Consider the following 14,752-nt stretch of genomic DNA (forward strand, 5'->3'; position numbering starts at 1 on the left):
TCACCGTGACCTTGACCTTGTGACCTCAAAATCAATAGGGGTCATCTGCGAGCCATGATCAATCTACCTGTGAAGTTTCATGATCCTAGGTATATGCGTTCTTGAGTTATCATCCGAAAACCATTTTAATATTTCGGGTCACCGTGACCTTGGACCTAGTGACCACAAAATCAATAGGGGTCATCTGCGAGTCATGATCAATCTACCCATGAAGTTTCATGATCCTAGGCGTATGCATTATTGAGTTATCATCCGGAAACCATTTTACTATTTCGGGTCACCGTGACCTTGACCTTGTGACCTCAAAATCAATAGGGGTCATCTGCAAGTCATGATAAATCTAGCCATGAAGTTTTAGATAAGTACTTTTTCAAACAAAAAACATCTTGTGCATGGTTTCGAAATGCTTCTATTCGCTCGAATATACAAACTTTCGTTTAGTAGATCGGATTTTTTCGACATGATGTGAACACACACACATGTTAAAGTTCACCAGTAAGGAGGTCAGCACAATAAAGGTGTGTTCAACATCTAAGATAATTTACTTTTTTGGCCTGTTTGCATTTAAAAATGTATTGCATGTATTTCATTAAAAAATATATATTTGTCTCAAAACGTTGTGTTAAAGATTAATAAGTCAATCTCTGGTCGACTATGTTAATATGTTGACCTTATCGATCGTGCGCGTGAGTGTTTGGAATAAGCGAAAAGTGAGATATAGTTCGTTGAAAGATAAAAATTCGATATTTTACTTGACATTTGGAACTCACCTTTGTATAACTTCTTAAATCATCTGCAATTTTGCATAAAACCTTTGTGCATAACTAAATACCTTTACTCTGCTTACAATTTAAATGTTTTAGAGCGAGATTATATGATTTTTTATGTGTTAAATTGTAATGTATTGATCAAATATGTAACAATTACACAAAAAAAGGCAAGAAAGATTATACATTGAAGACGACTTTCATAAAATCCAGCAAAGACAAATTAGCGCCCGAGCCGATTGTGACGAAGATATTTCGTACATATTTTCCTACAATAACCGAATCATTCGTCTTTTTAGTTAGTGTTCGTGTGTCGTATGAATAGATATCGTTGCAGAAATTTCAAATGAACCGTTAAACTAAATTTAGATTCACATCGTACATGCATGATTTACATGCTGGCGAATTCGACTGTACAAACATGTTCGATCGTACATCGAATCATGAATTTCACGGGCGTCTGTCTTTAACACAATTTTAATATGCGTAAATAAATAAATACAAAAAATAAAATGACACATAACTATAAAAACAGGACTGAATGCCCAAAAGTTAACCTTTATTTTTACAATTTCATCAATATCATAAACACCGCGGGCGCCAGTCTAAAGCACATGGCATAAATCAGCGTGAAGTTGTTTCCTGTGGCTGCAGGTTTTTACAAGACAATGGTTCTATTGTGCATTCGCATCACAGGTGGTTAGCGTGTGGCTATGCTATTAATTAGTGAAAACATCATTTTGAATAATAAATAATCATATTATAACGAAAAATGAACTTTTCTGAAAAAAAATATTTCACTATCAAATATATATATAACAAGGTATGCAACTCAAAATCAGCCCAAAACGGGGTGCATCGCTTTGAACAGCCATATCTTCATCAATTTTGCAGCGATTTTCACGATCTTGGTCTTATTCAACGCAGAAATGAACTTCCTTTCTGGAAATGTATATGTCTTGCAATATTTTTACAAATGCTGGGTCAACTTTTAAGAAATAACACGATACACAACACGCATGACCCAGTTGACAGTGATCATGTATTCTTTATGAATGAAATCTCCAGTTGTAAAGACACACCTCCGCATTGGACCAATGAAATCACTCGTATGTTTAAAATGTCAGTTAGTTGAAATGTATGTAAACAAAGGTTTCAAACGGCGCTGGACAGTTAGTCTTGATGCAGAATGTAACGACAAGAACGGTAATAATGTTTTTTCATACGTTTTATTGAATTATGGTATCGAACTACACGAACTTTATAGGGAAGTTGCCCTTTACTCCGTGAAGATTTCAGTCTTAAAGACAGCATGATCACTGTCAACTGGGTCATGCGTGTTGTGTATCGTGTTATTTCTTAAAAGTTGACCCAGCATTTGTAAAAATATTGCAAGACATATACATTTCCAGAAAGGAAATTCATTTTTGCGTTGAATAAGACCGAGATCGTGAAAATCGCTGCAAAATTGATGAAGATATGGCTGTTCAAAGCGATGCACCCCGTTTTGGGCTGATTTTGAGTTGCATACCTTGTTATATATATATTTGATAGTGAAATATTTTTTTTCAGAAAAGTTAATTTTTCGTTATAATATGATTATTTATCATTCAAAATGATGTTTTCACTAATTAATATCATAGCCACACGCTAACCACCTGTGATTCGCATTGGATAATCTTTAACTCATATCTGTATACACCCCTTAAGAAGTCATACGACCAACTTTCACAGTTGTAATCTACATGCATAGGTCATTTGGTTTATAGCGTTCTATTTTCATTTTATTTTCTCTCTGACAGGCGTTTCTTGTTTTGTTTTTTTGCAGTCACATGAACAACCAAGCAATATAATATGGAACTTTTACACCCATTATTGCTGCTTCTTTCTGTATTTGCGCGATGATGATCTGAATTATTAACTCTATGATGCTATATTATTAAATCTTTTTCTATAAAGAAGGAATGTAGTTGACACTTGTTCGTAGTTTCATTTCATCGTTCCTCAAAAAGTTGTAGCTCTGTTGCTCTGGTCTCTTTCCTACCATTGAGTAACTAAATGGTAATTAAATTAAATGCGTTTTTATTCCCTTTTATTATTGTTTAATTTGAGTTACAATGCTATGATTTTAAATTTTATTTACACTTAAATGTATCATGAATATTGCTGGGCCAAGTGTAAGGTTAAGCGCTCTAAAACCGGTTTAAACGCCCAATGCTTTGCATTGACCGTTCCAAGGCGGTGACCCCAGCTTTATTCATGTATGTATTATGTATTTTGTTTTGTATTGTGCTGTTTTGTGCTGTTTTATGCTGTTTGGGGCAATTGGTCACTTGCCTTGCCTTAAATAAAGGACCAACTAATTGTGTATAATTAGAATTCAATACTGCTCCAGCAGCTGGAGTTTCACTTCTTTATATTCATAATTAAATATCTGGCTAATTTCGCATTTTTCGACACATAGTTCTTCTTAACTTTTATTTTAATTTATATTGAAATATTTGTTTAATAAGTTTTTTTTACACATTTTATATCAAATAATAAATATTTGACAAAATCGTATAATCTCGCTTTAATCTGTGTGTTTTAAAATCGTCTTATTTTAGGTCATATTGACATATTAAAGAACGTTTTATTTAAAATATGGAATACACCATTGTGATCCACTGGGACATTAAAATCACGTGCAACACTAAGGCGGGTTTATACGGAAGCGTATATGGTGCACCCCAATAATATGGTCATGCCGGGTTAGTTTATATCGACTAACTGTGAAATAACATGGTATGTCGTCATAGTTTTGTAGGTTTTTCCCTCTTTGTTTTACTCGCCATAAAGACATTAAGTTAAAGACTCGACGTAAATGTTTCCGGCTTTTCCAGAAAAAATATTTGGTCGACATGATCTAAGTCGACATATCAACATAATTTTTGGCGTCATGCTCTTGTGAAAATGACTTTCCGTCATAGTTTTAGTCGACACGATGAGTTAGTATTTACGCCATGACACCTTTTTCATGTCATGCCGTCATAAAATATGGTACACCCCAATAATATGGTCATGCCGGATTAGTTTATATCGACTTACTGTAAGAAAGCTTACATGTCGTCATAGTTTTGTAGGTTTTTCCCGCTTAATTTTTCTCGCAATAACGACTTAAAGTTAAAGTATCGACGTAAATATTTCCGGCTTTTCCCGAAAAAATATTTGGTCGACATTATCTAAGTCGACTAATCAACATAATTATTGTCGTCATGCTCTTGTGAAAATGATTTGCCATCATAGTTTTAGTCGACACGATGAGTTATTTTTTTACGCCATGACACCTTTTTCATATCATGCCGTCATAAAATATTGACATCATCACAGTATCAGGATATACCATATACGCTTCCATATGTCACGTAATTACACATTGTTCGTTGATATCACACAGTAATAACCAAAGTTCATTTCTGTTTTTATCGAGATTTATTTCTGTTTAATAATTTCTAACACAACGCTTCCAATGTTCATGAAGTACAATTTTACATCGCGGTGGCCGACATGGCCACCACGTCAAGAAAGCGTGACTACTCTACTCGATTGTCAAACTTAGGACTCCTCTTCATACAACGCAGATGCCAATTTATACAATAATGGACACATAAATTGGGTGACGGCTGTCTGGATGATTGACTTTAACATGAGTTGAATTACCTGATACGGGATGGCTTTATGTGTGACTTACATATCTTGTGCATATATATGCCAATAATTAAGCGAGACCACGTTTGTTTAACTGCATATATGAAAGTTCACCTGTCATTTAACATGAAAATATACACAAATTAACAGTGCTGCATGTGCTTACCATAGACATAACTAATTAGTGAACCAAGCCATGGGCAATAACTTGGTGCATTTTTCTCGTCTAATTTGACGATGACATATGATGCCCATTTATGCATTTCTTCATGAAGACAGATATTATGTATTCAGTTACACCGAACAAGGAATATACATGAAATACACCAATTATGCGACACACCTCATTTTCATTAAAGAAAGATTTTATATTTTATGATTTAAAATCTTTAGAAAGATCAAATCCTGAATGACAAGTGTCTTACAATATCATGTATCAATGTTAAATGACGTTGATCGATTGTCCACGTAACACTACAGGCGTTGTTTGACTAGTGACCTCCTGTGCTGTCCATTCGAAGTAGGTATTGTCCGGGTTGAATATGTACCTGTTGCTGTCAAGTAGTTGTCTTGGTTTATTGTTTTCTGTCTATGTTGATTCATGGGTGATGTTATCTACCATTGTTGTCGTGAAGAAGCTCTATCTATCGCCAAGCTGTGTAGGCAAATCGCACGTGGTCGGTTGCACTCATCTGCGTATCAAGGTTCACATCGAGGCTGGATATGTCATCGTGGTTCCTGTTGTTTTTGTCGCTGAACCAGCCGTCATCACGTCGTTGTTTCTGTTGTTGAATCCATCGTGATGTTGTCTCTGGATATGGTGTTGATGCGTACCGCGTTGCTTATCAATTGTGACGTCTGTTAAAACCTTTGTGATCGCATTGTTGTTTCTGTTGTTGTTGATTGTACTTTTGTTCTTGGTTCCAGCGTCTTCATTTCTCTTGGGACATTAAGATCTTTTATTGGCCATAATGCTCACGAGGTATTAACTATAGCAGTGTTCTCCTTGATGTCTTAGGCCTCGGAAGTATCATTCCAAATGCGTTATCTACGCACGTCAAACAGTTGAACGGCTGCATCTACTCTATAGTGTTTAACGTCACAAGTATTGTGTCCAGTGTTGCGTCACTTGTTGTCCTTCGAAATCTTCTGGCGTTGGTCTTCTTTTAGCGATAGAACCAGGTATTCACTTTGAGAGTAAACGCCGTGATGTTCCATTCTAATTATGTTGTTTGTTTCTTCTATTCGTTGTGGAAGGCGTTGTCTCGCGAAGTCGCTCTTCTTCGGCGTTGTCTTCAAATCTCGATATTTTTTCTGCGTCGTGGTGATACAAGTATCAGTTGTTCAAAATCATGGCAAACATTTATAAATATCCCCTTAGTTATTGTTACATATCGCCATGACAACTTACTGTGATATCTTATTCAAAAAAATAAATTCTTTACAACGAAAAAATATTAGTCAATTCCTCAAAACATACTTCGGATAAGTACATGACAGTTTGACATCTGACAAGCCATTTACTTAATATGACTTGTGTACCGCCTTAGGCATAATATCATTACTATTTCGACTATTTGGTATTTTGTCATTTTACGCACGTGCAGCCAGTAAATTTTTGACAGGCGCGCGCCACTTTATTGCCCTAGAGTAATGGGTAATGATAGACGTACCTGTTCATCTCACGATTTCATAAACCTCATCTTTACTACTAAAGTTTTGCCGTTGGGCGTATATTTATTGACATGTTTGACCTGTGCACTTGTAAAAATGCGCAAATATGACAAGGCAGACTTTTATATATATGCATTCATAATATAAGAACACGTATCGGTATACTTCAAAATTCAGGTCTTTGCTCCTAATCGAACTACTCAAATAATTCTTATGCGACATCGCATCTTCTGTCCATAGCGTAATTTGCTTCGATGGCACAGGGATAAATTCTCTTACTCATGAGGACGCTAAGGTTATCAGAACCTCGGGCTCGGTATGTCCGAACGCTGATCAGTCAGCCGTGCTCATAAAATATAATTGTAACCCTTAAACAATTATATTAGAAATTTAATGCGTACATATCGTTATATTTTCACTGCGCTATACGCGTCAGATCGCATTAAATTCTTACTTAAAATTACTCAAGACCTTCACTATTACCGATATCCTACATATGTTTGCATCAACACAATAACGTATATACATATTTACATAATGTTTTTTTTGTGTGTCTGCCCTATTCATATTCGCAATCAACATTATTTTTCTTATTTCCTATTTTCTTTCTTTTACAATTCGGAAAACTATTTTTAAATTTCCCAATAATTTTATTTATTCGTCCTCTTGAATCTTCTTTATCATTCTAATAAACAAAACCCGCCTTATTTTCTTTATTGAAATAATAAACAAAACTGTCTTAAATAATCTAAATTCCTAAATTCTTAATTCTGCCAATGTAAAATACTAGGTTATTTCCTTGTACGTTTTAATTAAATGGAATTTTACAAAAAATACCAACAATTTAAAATGGATTTGTGCGCAAAAAAAAACGCACGTTCGTATACAATCTATATTATAATCATACACAATTTATATAAAATTCTATAAATATTCTCAATGATTTGTTCGCCTCTAATTTCATTATTTCTATAACTCAGAAAATTCTGTAAATTTAAATTACTTTCTTTTTCATTTATTTTATTCTCAATTTACCGATATTTTTAGAAAAAATACTGATTAATGAAAAACTGTATTGATGTTCACACTTACATGATTTCTCTGTACATGATTAATTAATTCTTTAACCCCTAACTACGTCAAATTCTTTAAAACGATTCTGAAAAAGTTCGTTGTCATGACGCTTTTGTTTTACGTTTTATTTCTTACTTTATAAAATTTGACACAAAACCCTGTTTGCCATAATTTATGAAAACACTAACCGTTTTTTCCATCTGCGTTTTTTTTTCTCCGTTGGCCCGTGAAAGAAGTGGCACTTCAGGTTGATCCTGGCACTGCGCATTATAAAATGTACTGTGTAGCGTAATTGCGTATTGTTCGTGGAGAACACACAGTAACAACCAAAGTTCCTTTCCGTTTTCATCGAGATTTATTTCTGTTGAATATTCTCTAACACAACGCTTGCTAATGTTCATGAAATACAATTTTACATCGCGGTGGCCGACATGGCCACCACGTCAAGAAAGCGTGACTACTCTACTCGATTGTCAAACTTAGGACTCCTCTTCATACAACGCAGATGCCAATTTATACAATAATGGACAAATAAATTGGGTGACGGCTGTCTGGATGATTGACTTTAACATGAGTTGAATTACCTGATACGGGATGGCTTTATGTGTGACTTACATATCTTGTGCATATATATGCCAATAATTAAGCGAGACCACGTTTGTTTAACTGCATATATGAAAGTTCACCTGTCATTTAACATGAAAATATACACAAATTAACAGTGCTGCATGTGCTTACCATAGACATAACTAATTAGTGAACCCAGCCATGGGCAATAACTTGGTGCATTTTTCTCGTCTAATTTGACGATGACATATGATGCCCCATTTATGCATTTCTTCATGAAGACAGATATTATGTATTCAGTTACACCGAACAAGTAATATACAAGAAATACACCAATTATGCCACACATAGATTACTATGGCTTAACATGAATTGTTGATAAATTGTGCAATTTAATTGAAACAACTGTGGAAAGAAGCATATAAGATTTTGGAAGAGAAAACACATTTGTTATCGAATCCTTTTTTCAGACAAAACAACGTTGGACAAATCAACAGAGGCTTAACTGAAAACATTCAGTATCACATAACGGCACTTGACATTCAAATTGAACATTGAACGTAATGTTCGTAAATTCGTTTTGATTCAGATTTTTATATGACTTTGACGTTGAATGGTTAAGTGCTTAAAAATAAAAGCGTGGACTACAAAGTGTAAAATAGAATGTCAGACAGTGTAGTAAGAACTAAATATTTATTTAAAAATCGTCAGGCTATCCAATATCGACAAATAGTGTAAGCGTTTCTTTAAAATCAGCGAGAGGTGTGATCCCGAACAGTTGTCCATGGCTTAAACCTTTACAAAACCTGACTCTAACATTCATTTAACATTTTCAGTTATGTGTTTATTGACTCTAAAAGTAAAACCCGTACGTGAAATGAATATGAGAAAAAATATATAAAATCTATGGAAGCGTTCCCAAGAGAATTCCGATTCGCTACACAGAAGCGTCATAACAACGCGACACACTAGTATACCAACTACAGGTTGTTCAGAAAGCCGTTTACTGAAGAGATTACCAGACAGCTTTCAATCGACATTATACACCGTCATGTTTCTCAATCTTTACAACAACTTAAAGTAGGTTAACAAAGTCTTTGCATTTGTAAATTCAGTTGAAAGCAACATCGACGAGAGCCTGTTACGTTTTTTGGTCGATTAAGTCGATAACGAAATCGCCGCCGTGCAAACAACATGTTAGATTAATAAAGACCATACACAACTTAATCCTAATCGATAAGTATGCAACACTATCAGACATGTCCCGGAGCGCTTAAGAATGATTCCATAAAAACTTTCTATTAGTTGCTTAATTTTGCGAGGTTCACCGAAGGCCTTCCAGAGACCATTACTCGGGAAGCAGATTATAATGCAAACTATAACCGTATGCATTCCAGATAAAATACTTATATCGTCTGCTTTATATCTTGTGAAGATCAAAAGATATGCAAACTGCAAAAGTTACGCACAAGTTTAAACAAAAACCTTGGTGTTGGCCAAAACCTAGTATGTGATAATGTTGTTACCAGTGTAGGCTCAGCTTATAATGCTCACTGCCCAATACAGTGTCCGGTGTATACGCGTTAATGTCAAATATAGTATCATTACCTGAACACAACGATGAGTTAGTTCTGGCTCACAACGGAAATAGTGTTGTGTAAATCTTAGAAAACTCTATCAAACTTTCACGTTTTGTAAGACAAAAACTGAGAAAAAATAGATATAGTTTAAAAAAATACATAAAATACAAATTTTTAGTGACCATTTTGTCTAAGAAAGTTTCACCGACCCTGGTTGGCTAGAGGTGTATTGTTTCAATTCTGCTTCAATGAAAATCAAACGATCGTAACAGTATAATGAGAAGTAACAAACACAACCAATTTTTTTATTTAGCTTTGAACTAAGCTTCCAAATTTATAAAGTTGTTCAGTCTCGTAAATAATTATTCTGTAATGATAACGTTTATTACCACCCAGTACATATATCTAAGAGAAGCATGTAATAGTTACATAGTTACATAGTCATGCAATAACCCTCTATGTTATAGACGTTATGTTTCCATTTGGAAGGTAAATGTTTGAAAGGCGAAGTGGTAACGCATCCGCTTACGGATGACGTCTTTTTTTGTCTTTTTTCTTACTATAAAATTAGTAAAGTATAATAAAAAAAGATTTGAAAACAAATGCTAAGATCTGTTAACAATTCCCTTAAAACGTGGATGCGAACGAGATTTTTTTAAATTATCGTAGTTCCACTTGTTTCATATATGCCATTCCAATGAATATGTTCTTAACATTTTTTGACATGTTTTTGCATACTCCGTTATGTGTTTTTTTTAACTTTTAAAAAGTGAATCGCGTCGTATTTGATTTTGAGATAACATACTTCTTCAATGTATTAATTAATGGGGTACGTTACTGTAAAAAGTTTAAACAGATAAATAACTGTCTTGTTTCTTGAAAAAGACTGTCGAGTTTTTTCAGGGCTGTAATATCGTAAAACTTTGTGATGGCAAAACCTTGCGATTTTAGGCGGCAAGAGAGGGGGTCACATTACGGTATTTTGATATAAATCTTCAAATTATTTGGCATATTATTTGAAATTATTTTAATAATTTGAATAAGGATTAAAAAGTGCTGAACGTTTGCTAAAATATAGCATGTATGTAATAGTTTGCGTATGTAACGAAGTCGATAAATATAACACCACCACCACCACCACAACAACGAATTGTTCCTTAATTTGTGATTTAATGAAAATGAAGCGATCGTAGCATTATAGTGAATAGAAACAAAACAAGAAAAACAAAGATATAACTTTGACTTTAGCTGCCGAATGAAAAGATCGTTTAGTCTCGTGAAAAGTAATGATAAAATGATAACGTTAATTAAAACAAGAGCATAAATAAACGTCAAACAAATCAGAAATAACATAAACATCCTGGCATTTACCTGCTCGCAAAATATCAAGCTCCCTTGATACATATTTCAGATTTTCTTATTGATATGGTTTCACTATTTTACTACTTCTTGTTTTATTTCTGTGTACTTATTCTAAAAAACTTTTCTTTTTGATAACCCTTTTAGAGTTTCATTCAGTCAACTTTCTTTAACATTTACTGCAACAGAAACTTCTCGGTATCTTGCCAATGGTCTTTCAGCGTCGGCGCTCTCGTTTACGTGAGTAGGCGAGTAGGTGAGTGTTAAATATTAATTAGACAAATTCAATATTCCACACACAATTGATCAGGATCGTCAAAGGCGGAAAGAAAACTTTTCCTCAAAATAATAATGCCTAAAAAAAGAAGTCCATTTTCATTGTGGTGTCAGATACTTCTATAAGTAAAATAAACATTTAATACTAAGAATTTTATTCTTAAATGGTTTCATTAACATTATTGATATGCGTGTAATGCAATATAATTATACCTTGTGTAAGCGTTTAAAGAAAACGTTATGTGTATAGTGTTAAAAACCTGACAACTTTGTTCAAAGGGGAACTGCTCGTTCAAATTGTAGTGGATTTTTTTTTTAAATTATGTCATATTGTTTACATTTAAATGAGTTAATAACATTTAATAAGCATATATGTCCACGAGGCTAGATGATAATTGAGTTTCTTTTAATTACATCATGTGTAAATAAACACGACACAAGTGTTTATAAATTGTATATAATAAATAAATTAAGTTTTGTAATATAAATATTTGCTTACCTAGTTACGAGTATAACTGTATAGATACCTAGAGTTCCAACCTTCGCGCTCAAACACTAATGAATCTATTAAAATGAAATATATTATATGAATTCGTTAGAATCCTTATGATAGTACGAAAAGATAGCAGCATTTATTTTAAAAAAAGACAGATATTTAAATCCAGTTACATCACCAGGAGTGAGGAGTTCAACTCTTTTAAACATCCGTTTGTATTTAATTAAAGTAAATAGAAAATGCTAATAAAATACAGAAAAAAACTACATCTTGTGACAGTAGTAACCAATATCCCCCGAAGCCGCATGTAGTAATATGTAGGAAGTTTTTACAATAATAAATTGTAACCTTGGGCGTGGAGTGTTTTGTCCCCAGGGGCACTTTAAAAAAGAAAGTGCGTTACATAACATATTTTAAACCGTTGGGCCTTGTGGTTTTAGATAAAAATATTGTTAAAAGTTATTTGGCTGTATAATTTTGTATGAATAATTTGACATCTTGTGTTGTCTGTTATGATCCCATGGTCAAGATTTTAAAAGAGTTCTAATATACAACGTTACATACAACTTATAACATCTCGGAATGTTGTAGTTCTAAGAGATGTATAATTTTCCTTTCAATACCTATTGTAACAATATATTCTACCGCTTTTTTTCAATTGAAATGGGGCAAAAGTTGTGTAATTTCAAAAGTAGGTCAAATAAAAATCGCAAATTTTCATCAGACAAAAATACAATAAGTTGAGTAATAATATACGTTGAAAAGTACACTTGTATAGGCGGAAGCCTGCTAAAAAGTTTGTGTCTACGGACGTCCTTGATGATTCCAGTATACCTCTTGCTACTTCCTACTAGGGAAGGGGGAGTTTAATAACATAACATCTAACATGAGCTAAATTAAAGCTAAAGCCACAGCATTCGCCTTAAAACAATAAATATTAAGAATTTAAACCGCTGTGATGACTAGCCCATTAAGGTCACAAAATACTAATTCTTGTGAAATTTCGTTGCAATTTGTGAGAGTTCGGCCGGACGACGCACATCGCGGTATCCCAAAAGTTTTTATGAGCACTATAAGTTCTTGTGTTTTAAAAGCAACAACATAGGAAAGAAACATTATTATTAATAATACTAGTAACCAACCGATAGCCGTTTATTAACGGCAAGAGACAAACTGCCTGCACATGTATCGTCTCCAAATGTAGACGAAAAATATATTCAATATTGGGTACAACACGTTTTCTTACGCCTTTAAACGTGCGAACACATTAAGTAATGGATTCTTGAAGAATGCTCACTATATAAAGCATTCTCTGATATAATGGAACAATCAGAAATCATCAGACTGCGGAGTTACCCGACAGCATCAAGGCGTTCTCGAGGGACAAGGAGGCTTTGTCTGCACGACAGGTCTAAACATTTTGACTTGTAGGTTTGGTAGGTAATATGGTGAATCTAGACTCTATTACCAACTTTATTTTGCTGTTTTGCTCTAGCCGTCTTATCAGCGGCTGTTCAACGCAAAAGGTCGGAATAGATACTTTTAAGAAATTTAATGTTACAGTAGCATATTACAATTTTCAATATTTTAATAAAAAAAAAAATACAAATTACTTCAATTGTGTTTGTGAGACGCTGTTTTTGTGGTTGATGTATTTTTTTTTATATCTGTCCCTTAAACGTAATAACACGACCGGATATTGTAATCGAACAAAGTGCCATTGACCAATGAATCATTGAACAAAGCGTATATGGGTATCGCTTTTCTGTTCAAGACAAGTATTTTACCATTAATATTTTTTTCTGCCAGTACAAATAGATTGTTGACCATATGACGTCGAAAAGATTACAACACTATTATACAATACACAAAGTTATATTGCTTGAAAAATAAGTATCGATCACAAACGAAGATGTTAAAGCAGACACGAATATATAGACGCTAAAGTTAACAAATGAACCCAAGTCTCTTGGTTCATTTGTATGACGTTCGGTCATTCGCTGTTCTTCAACATTGTTTGGGTCTCAGCTATAATGGACACGCGATTTCGCTATTTTGCAAAACCAGACTTGATAGTCTGAAGGTGTTAAGGATAACATATCATTTGTCTGCAAACGAAAATTGCATGTGATGTTCTTTGTTGATCATGCAGTTTTGTTGGACAACATGTATCACGGTCGGATTATCACACCATTATTTTGGAAGAGATTTAAATAAGCAACATGAAGATTGTCGGTCGATTTGTAATAATCTGATCATTAATAGTTCAACAAACTTTTTATTCATGAATTAATTGTTATAATTGCAAAAAAACTTATTTCATGAATTAATTGTTTCGATTTCCAAACAATCGATTTGTTGACACATTGAATAAATTATGTATTTTCAAAAGCAAATATATATTCATGCCATGTTAACGTTGGTGTTTGGTTGTTATGTATAAGGTCTTAACAACATCACTCGTGCATACACTTAACAAGTAAATCATGGCTGCAGTGTGACAGCAAACAATTCAACACAAGTATCGTGGTATGTGTAGCTGACCATAACATGTTACGACATGAAACGTTAATGGCTGTCATTGTCGTTAGAAAAGTATTTCGTTGATTGAAGTTTGAACGAAAGGACAGTGCGTTAAAGAAAATTTTGCAACATGGTGAAACATTGTGAATTTACACAAAAAATAGCCAAGTCATTTACTGTTTAAACATAATTGTTTTTGATATAAAACAAATAATAACAAGGGCTGTTTGTAAAACATGCATGCCCCCCATATGGGCTCTCCGTTGTAGTGAGAGCCATTGTGTGAATATGTTTTTTGTCACTGTGACCTTGACCTTTGACCTGGTGATCTGAAAATCAATAGGGGTCATCTGCCAGTCATGATCAATGTACCTATGAAGTTTCATGCTCATAGCCATAAGCATTCTTGAGTTATCATCCGGACACCATTTTACTATTTCGGGTCACCGTGACCTTTGACCTTGTGACCTCAAAATCAATAGGGGTCATCTGCGAGTCATGATCAATCTACCTATCAAGTTTCATGATCTTTGGCATATGCGTTCTTGAGTTATCATCCGAAAACCATTTTACAATTTCGGGTCACTGTGACCTTGACCTTTGACCTAGTGACCTCAAAATCAATAGGGGTCATCTGCGAGTCATGATCAATCTACCAATGAAGTTTCATGATCCTAGGCGTATGCATTCTTGAGTTATCATCCGGAAACCATTTTACTATTTCGGGTCACCGTGACCTTGACCTTTGA

The sequence above is a fragment of the Dreissena polymorpha genome, chromosome 8 (assembly GCF_020536995.1).
Source record: "Dreissena polymorpha isolate Duluth1 chromosome 8, UMN_Dpol_1.0, whole genome shotgun sequence".
NCBI classification, from domain to species: domain Eukaryota; kingdom Metazoa; phylum Mollusca; class Bivalvia; order Myida; family Dreissenidae; genus Dreissena; species Dreissena polymorpha.